The sequence below is a fragment of the Triticum aestivum genome, chromosome 2D (genome assembly GCF_018294505.1).
Source record: "Triticum aestivum cultivar Chinese Spring chromosome 2D, IWGSC CS RefSeq v2.1, whole genome shotgun sequence".
Taxonomy (NCBI): Eukaryota; Viridiplantae; Streptophyta; class Magnoliopsida; order Poales; family Poaceae; genus Triticum; species Triticum aestivum.
This window is the reverse complement of record NC_057799.1, coordinates 319,595,729-319,604,032: the sequence shown is the minus strand read 5'-3', so window position 1 is coordinate 319,604,032 and position 8,304 is coordinate 319,595,729. Positions and strand designations below refer to the sequence as shown.

The 8,304-nt window shown below is 48.3% G+C and overlaps 1 long non-coding RNA gene across 2 annotated transcripts; it reads left to right on the top strand.

Annotated features, from left to right (window-relative positions):
- The first annotated feature begins 2,075 nt into the window (after positions 1 to 2,075).
- On the top strand, positions 2,076 to 8,077 carry LOC123052929 (uncharacterized). 2 transcript variants are annotated; one of them, XR_006425178.1, is made up of 4 exons: positions 2,076 to 4,840; positions 5,027 to 5,187; positions 6,385 to 6,482; positions 7,504 to 8,077. It is a non-coding gene; the product is annotated as an uncharacterized lncRNA (long non-coding RNA). The 2 variants fall into 2 exon arrangements; XR_006425177.1 differs by having other exon boundaries at positions 5,027 to 5,201.
- Positions 8,078 to 8,304: the final 227 nt, after the last annotated feature.

Sequence of the window (8,304 nt, the reverse complement as noted above, 5' to 3'; positions counted from 1 at the left end):
TTGTTAGGCATAATGTTTGACATGAGAGTGGAGCGGCCGGCCGGGTCATACGTGGAGTTAGTTAGATGCATGCATGCTAGCTACCAGGTCGTGTGGCCGGCCGTTGAGGAACTGATGCGCGCATGGATATGGACGCCGTGCATGTAGCTAGCTTAATGGTATAGTTAGTACTTGCGTGTGAATGGGTTAGTGGCCGTGAGTTCAGGCCGGTGATGTGTGCGTGTGTGTGTGCTGGGATATGTGTACGCGCAGGTATAAAAACCCCAGACTTGATGTAGCCAAAGGGTGGAGTTGCTGTGATGTAGCCATTGAAAAGAGGGAAAAGATTTGGGCGTTCGTGCGCCGACCGGAAAAATCCTCGTGTCCAGTGTGTCTCCTTTCTCCTACCTCTGTCCGTGAGTGAGCTGAGAGAAAGAGAGCAGCCAGGCTCGGCAACAACACAGGCCTCATCGCCGTCGAGCTCGCGGTCCGCCGTGGACAGCGGCGACCACTGGACGGCCTCCTTGAAAAGCATGTCGCGCTCGAGCCGGACAGATGGCGACGCCTCGAGGCGGGTGGCCACGAGGCGGGTGGCCACCGGATGTGTGCCTGGGCATGAGTGCTCTATCTGCGCTGTGTGCTCTAGCACCTGGCCGTGCGCGATGTGTGCTAGGCGTGCGTGTGCCTGGGCGTGCTTGTGTGTGTTAGTTACTGTTGTACGTACATTTTGTGCGTGCATGCTCTGGCACCTGGGCTTGAGTGCGTGATCTGTGCGTGTGTTGTGTGCGTGCGTGCTCTAGCACCTGGGCGCCCGGCTGTTGCTGCTGCTACTGTTGCATACACGGAGAAAACCGCCGTAGTACGAGCTCGCCCCCTATCTCGCGTGCCCTCGCCGAGCTCACCATGGACAGACACCACCGTCCCCGGGCTCGGACCGTCGACGGTACCCTCCGCGCACCACATCCGGCACACGCACAGGAGCAGCAGCAGCTCGGCGACGCTACCGGAGCGTGGGGAGAGGAGGAGCACAAGCAGCACAACACAGGGCGGCAGGTGGATGAGGTATTCGAGCAGTCGGCTGCGGGACGAACAGAGGAGAAGACGTAAGCATCTAATTTGGATTGGTTTTGGCAAGAGTGGCATTTTGGACATTCAAACTATAGTGTAATCTCAAATCGGTTAGAAAGGGCAAATCCTCAAGTTTTTGACAAAGTTGTGGTAAATCATCAACATCAATAAAAAAGAGGGCAAATCCTCAAAGTGCAGGGAAAGGTGTGGCAAATCCTCAAATTCCCCTTGGTATGGCAAATCCTCAAATTCCCCCTAAAAAGGGGAATTTGAGGATTTGCCACACCTTTCCCTGCACTTTGAGGATTTGCCCTCCTTTATTTTGACACTGATGATTTGCCACAACTTTGCCAAAAACTTGATGATTTACCCCCGACAAGATAGGCCCACCATGAGATGACGAAAATACCCCTGAACGCTCGGATCTCTCCCATTCTCTCTCACCTATTGGGCGTCGCGTCGACCTCCCCTTCGCCACTCTTCTCCCCGGTTGCTGCTGCTTCACCGCCGGCTATCCCCAACCGCTGCTGACCTCTATCAGGCTCCCGCCTCCCCCTGCCATATCTGCTCCTCGCTTGCTATCTCGTGGCACAGAACCTTCGTGTACCGCCGTTCGGGCCGGTGCCGCGCGAGGCTGCAGTGGCCACGCAGACGGCCTCGGCGAGCAGCATGACTGACGTTGCGAGGAACGCTCTCATCGTCGAGGCGGGAGGCCAACGAGCAGCATCATCAGGCATACGCGTCGCACGGGGGAAGAAGCGGCTGCCGGCAACGCACATATCCACTCTAATGACTCAATCCGGCAGGCAGGCTGTTAGGCATAATCTTTGACATGAGAATGGAGCGGCCGGCCGGGTCATACGTGGAGTTAGTTAGATGCATGCATGCTAGCTACCAGGTCGTGTGGCCGGCCGTTGAGGAACTGATGCGCGCATGGATATGGACGCCGTGCATGTAGCTAGCTTAGTGGTATAGTTAGTACTTGCGTGTGAATGGGTTAGCGGCCATGAGTTCAGGCCGGTGATGTGTGCGTGCGTGTGTGCTGGGATATGTGTACGCGCAGGTATAAAAACCCCAGACTTGATGTAGCCAAACGGTGGAGTTGCCGTGATGTAGCCATTGAAAAGAGGGAAAAGATTTGGGCGTTCATGCGCCCGTGGCGGCGTTCGTGCGCCGGCCGGAAAAATCCTCGTGTCCAGTGTTCTTCTTCTTCCACCTCCGTTCGAGTGAGAGGAGAGGTAGCTAGAGGGCTATGGTTCCAACAATTGGTATCATGAGCTGGTTCATCTTGGCTGTCGTCCCCTTGCCGGAGGCGTGCCGGCGGTGGCGGCGTTCGCCGGCGGCTGTGCGGTGAAGCTTCGGGCCGTGTGTCGGTCTATGGAGGTGCGCGGCGTGGCGAGGAGGCCGCAGTGGCTGCGGCGGCACGGTGAGGAGGCCACGGAGGACCTGCGTGGTGGCGGCTTCAATGACAAACAGCGGCATGGCGGCATGGAGATGCTGCGCTGCGGTTGAGGCCGCAGCGGTGCAGGGCAATAAGCCATGGCGGTGAGCCGGGCGCGATCGTTGCGTGTTATGGGTGCGCACTGGACGCGTCGGGCGCGCCGGGACCGCGGGCGCATGTATGAGCGTGCGGTTGACGTTGGGAGGAGGCGTATGTCGCCGTTGTGCTCGAGTCCGTGCTCGAGTTCGGCTACATCCTTCCGGCGTTTGTCGCTGGCGGTTGCCATGGCGGACGCGGAGGCGGCGCGCGGTGAGCGTCTCGTGCGGTCGGGCTCGTCGGGTGCGCGCGAGACGTGCGGGATGCACTGGTGCGGTCGGGCTCGTCGGGCGCGTCGGGTGCGCGCGGGACATGCGGGGGGCAGAGGGACGCTAGGCGTGTGTCGCTTGCGGAGAAGGAGCTCGGCGTATGTCGCCGGGGTCGTGACAGAGCACGGTGCGACCGGCGTCAGTGCGCCAGGTCGGGTCCGTGGCGGTGCGACCGACGTCGATGCGTCGGGTCGGGTCCGCGGGCTGGGTCACGGCCGTGACGATGACAATGACAGGAGCTGCAACAACTCCGATGACGGCGAGCAGGCGACACGTCACATTGTCGGACGGAGACGGTCAAGGCGACGGTCGACGACTAGCCATGTCAAGATTAGAGGGAGAATTGTTAGGCATAATCTTTGACATGAGAGTGGAGCGGCCGGCCGGGTCATACGTGGAGTTAGTTAGATGCATGCATGCTATCTACCAGGTCGTGTGGCCGGCCGTTGAGGAACTGATGCGCGCATGGATATGGACGCCGTGCATGTAGCTAGCTTAATGGTATAGTTAGTACTTGCGTGTGAATGGGTTAGTGGCCGTGAGTTCAGGCCGGTGATGTGTGCGTGCGTGTGTGCTGGGATATGTGTACGCGCAGGTATAAAAACCCCAGACTTGATGTAGCCAAAGGGTGGAGTTGCTGTGATGTAGCCATTGAAAAGAGGGAAAAGATTTGGGCGTTCGTGCGCCGACCGGAAAAATCCTCGTGTCCAGTGTGTCTCCTTTCTCCTACCTCTGTCCGTGAGTGAGCTGAGAGAAAGAGAGCAGCCAGGCTCGGCCACAACACAGGCCTCATCGCCGTCGAGCTCGCGGTCCGCCGTGGACAGCGGCGACCACTGGACGGCCTCCTTGAAAAGCATGTCGCGCTCGAGCCGGACAAATGGCGACGCCTCGAGGCGGGTGGCCACGAGGCGGGTGGCCACCGGATGTGTGCCTGGGCATGAGTGCTCTATCTGCGCTGTGTGCTCTAGCACCTGGCCGTGCGCGATGTGTGCTAGGCGTGCGTGTGCCTGGGCGTGCTTGTGTGTGTTAGTTACTGCTGTACGTACATTTTGTGCGTGCATGCTCTTGCACCTGGGCTTGAGTGCGTGATCTGTGCGTGTGTTGTGTGCGTGCGTGCTCTAGCACCTGGGCGCCCGACTGTTGCTGCTGCTACTGTTGCATACACGGAGAAAACCGCCGTAGTACGAGCTCGCCCACTGTCTGGCGCGCCCTCGCCGAGCTCACCACCGTCCCCGGGCTCGGACCGTCGACGGTACCCTCCGCGCACCACATCCGGCACACGCACAGGAGCAGCAGCATCTCGGCGACGCTACCGGAGCGTGGGGAGAGGAGGAGCACAAGCAGCACAACACAGGGCGGCAGATGGATGAGGTATTCGAGCAGTCGGTTGCGGGACGAACAGAGAAGAAGACGTAAGCATCTAATTTGGATTGGTTTTGGCAAGAGTGGCATTTTGGTCATTCAAACTATAGTGTAATCTCAAATCGGTTAGAAAGGGCAAATCCTCAAGTTTTTGACAAAGTTGTGGTAAATCATCAACATCAATAAAAAAGAGGGCAAATCCTCAAAGTGCAGGGAAAGGTATGGCAAATCCTCAAGTTCCCCCTAAAAAAAACCTTTTCTCGAAGTTAAAGCACTGGTGCCTCTTCGTCTCTATCATCTCCGTCAATCCTCTTCTCAAAACAAAAAAAAACTCCGTCAATCCTAGCCTGCTCATGACCACATCCACATACACCAGTGCCTTAAATAAGGATCCGCCGAAGGAAGATTTCACTGCTGGCTTATGCGAAACTAATTCCCGACCTATCCAGGCGCTACTTCTTGTCTCTTATCTTCAATTTTTTTTGTTTTGGCGCTGTCCTCAAACCCTAGCTCTGCTGATCTTAGGTTGGGCACAAAGCTGCGACGAACCCGTGTGTGTAGGTCTCAGCTCGTTGGCGCGAGTTCTCGCCTTCCTCATTTCTGGTGCGGTCGGCCCTCCGCCAATGTAAGTCTTACAGTACTGCTTTGCATAGTTTCTGGTACAGATCGTCTGTTGTACTCTGTCCATAGCACTATACAGTACATTGTGTTTTATTTGTTATCACCATGCCCTGTCAAATTAGATTATTTATACATAAATAAGTGAATGCAAGAAGTTTGTATTTATTAATTCAATTTTTTTGGTCGTTAGAATGAAGCAGAGGTGCCAAAGCAGATTTTGAAGAAATAGTAAGACAGGATATGTGTCTGCTGGCTGAGCCCAGTTGTGGGCCTCCTCGTTGTTCATGATGTCGGGTTTCCACCTACGTAATTTGCTACAGCTTCACATCATTCCTACTTCCTCCATAGCAGGTGATTCTTCACATGTATGTTTTCCCCCTCTAACCAAGCTAAAAGGATATAATGGTTTTATTTGTTGTTACCATATATTAGCAAGTGATATTACTTGTACATGTATTTAACGTGAAGCAATACACATGTGTTATTTGACATAGAATGGGTTTTCTATATGATGAATATAACGTTGGAGCTTTTCTAATGTTTCTCTCGAGCTGAAAAGACTGTAGGTTAGAAGAGTTGTTATATGAAGAACACAAACCTCATATTTCAAATAAATACTATATGGCTTGCTTCTGGTAGTGCTAACTTCAGAGCCTTCATCAACCTCTTTGGTATTTTTTTGTGCTCTCCTTGCGGCTGCAGTAAAAGTACATATTATTTTGCCACAACGACAACTGACTCTTCATCTTAAAGCGGGGGGAAACCCTTTACTGTCTCTTCAAGCATCGTAGTTTTTACTTTTGCTTCAACATTTTTCTTGTTCCCAGCGTTACAATTTCTCCTTTCTTTTTGGCACGCTTATCTCGGCTCATTCATCCTCAGAGCCATCCGATAATACAGTAGATCTTTATATTTTTCTTTTTTCATTGCAGAGTCCATGTGATTCTAACATTTTTTCTTCACACCTATCATCATTTAATATAGCCTCATTAGTATTGTGGGGTTCTTCTTCCGTAGGCACCAGTTGACATCTTTTTCTGAGGTGAAGCTCTGTTGTTATTTGTCAGCGAAATAAAAGTACATTTCAAAGATTAGGCCCATCTCTAAAAATTGAGAAGTATGTAGCTGAGAAAATCAGTCACCCTTTTATCCTCCATGTTATGCTTCTTCCTTGATTTTTTTAACACGGCGTCCACCTTATCATCCATCAAAATCTACGCATAATATCTGATGTCTTAGTTAGGAAACTACAAAAATAGTATTTATTTTGTAAAGAATTAAATGGAATTACCTCGGTTTTATCTTTCAAGTACAACATCTCAAGCCTATTAATTATCAGGCATAAATATTCACTCTACTGCATAGTTTTTGTTTCGGAAGTGAGATTGCCATTGCGAGTTTAATTGAAAATAAGTCTTCGGCGACATTATTGTTGTATAATCTTTGGTGCTTCTTCATATTTCTCATCCAATGAGTTCAGCAAGTGGGAGACATAATTAAGTAAAATATGGTTCCATATTAACTGATATTGAATTGTTTTCACTGCAGGTATTAACATCATTTTTGTCGTAAAAAAGTGGCGATTTCATATCTTATAAGAAGTCTCATGCATTACCTCACTTGCCTAGTTTTTGCGCCTCATTTCAGTAAGTTCTTGCAATGTTCTCCTCTTGTAAAACACTTGTTCTTCTAGTGAAAAATTAGTTGATTAATAGTAAAAAATAGTCTCCCATGCATGTCAAGAATTTCCCAAGTTTTGGTATAACTTGATCTGTATGTATTTTTGTGGCACTGGTTGACTTTAAGCACAACCATGTCTATCAATGAAAAATCTGTTAGATATATCTTTGGTAAAAAATAGAAGAGCTAGTAACATTAATGAACTTACAATTGAACTTCTGCACCATTGTGAGGTCACAATAAGGACAGTTTGGTTTCACATGCTTCATTTGGGTGAGTAATCCAATGACATCTGTAAAATTGGAGATTAATTATTTGAAAGTCTAAAATATTAATATTTTGAAATCTCATTTACAACTATAAATTATAGAGATACCTGAGCATTCTTCATCTTAGCTCGTAATACTTTGATTCTAATATTTCCTCTGTAGCAAACTCGAAGTAGTAATCTGGGTAACCTTTGATTCTTTCACCTCCTTTACTTTTGTATTGTATGCAAAAATAATTATATTTCACTACTTAGCTGGTAATACTTTGTGGAATCCGCACTTAAAATTCCTAAATGCATAAGTTGATTCTATCAACTTCCCGATAGTATCCTGAATTGTTTGGCCCTGTTAGAAAAATCAAAATATAGTTAGTAGTTATTGTATAAAAAATAGAAAAACTTGCAAGTCAATATGTAATGACAAAACCTTATCCATGAATATCATATCGGCAAAATATACTTAGTTGTTGTATAAAACAATAGAACAATTTGTAAGTAAATACGTAATGACTATACATTTTTGTCCATGAATCATCATATCGAGGCTCCTAAGCCAATGACTTATAAAATTGATTGAATCTCATATTCTCATTACTTGCACTTGAATGTCAATCTCGTTCTTTTGCTATGAACTCACAAAGATTGTTGTATGCCCTTGCTGCAAAAGGATCATACAATTGCTAGTCAATTAATATTGTACCTATGAATATTTTATCCAGAATAACAATTACAAACCTTGATGCTCCAAATGAGAGGCCACTCGAAAGATAGATTTGATCTAGAATAGAAGTTATGAAACCTTGATGATCTACATGAGAGGCCACTCGAAAGATAGATTTGATCTGGCATAGAAGTTATGAACCTTGATGATTCAGGTGAGAGGCCACTCAGTAGGTTGCTTGGTGTGACTTCGTCCGACGGCGCGACGTTGCGTAGTTCAATCAGAAGACTTTGATGTTGTTGGTAGTGTGCTGGTTAGGTAGCAGATTTGGCTTACTTTGATTTTTAGGTGTGTGCTGCGAGCGGTCGGCCGTATGTCTTCTTATGTGTTATGGTTGACTTGGCAAGTATTACGTGTTGAGCAATTTTGGTTGAGTCCGTGTGGAGTTCTGTATGTAGTCCATGTATGTGTCTTATTTGTATCTGCGTGTTCACGTTTGACTCTTTGTTTTTGACGTTGTGTCCACGTTTGGAATTGGATGCACGTGAGCTTCCGTATCTTCAACGGTTTATCCCTAAATACTGTACGTGGTCATGATTGTTGCTAACAAAGCCTTGTTTTTTTCTTCTGAACTTAGCCTAGCCTCATGTCTTTCCTTACATGCACTTTACATATGCATATACGTGACAATGCGACGGTCCAATATGTTGTTACGTATATGTTCTCCTAACAAAACCATGTTACGTAAAAACTTTAAATCTTAGCCATTATTTTTTCTAATCAGACGGTGCAAATAATATTAGCAGATGTGGACGAACGTGATGACTTATTTGTCTCTTGTCTTAATAATATAATAGAT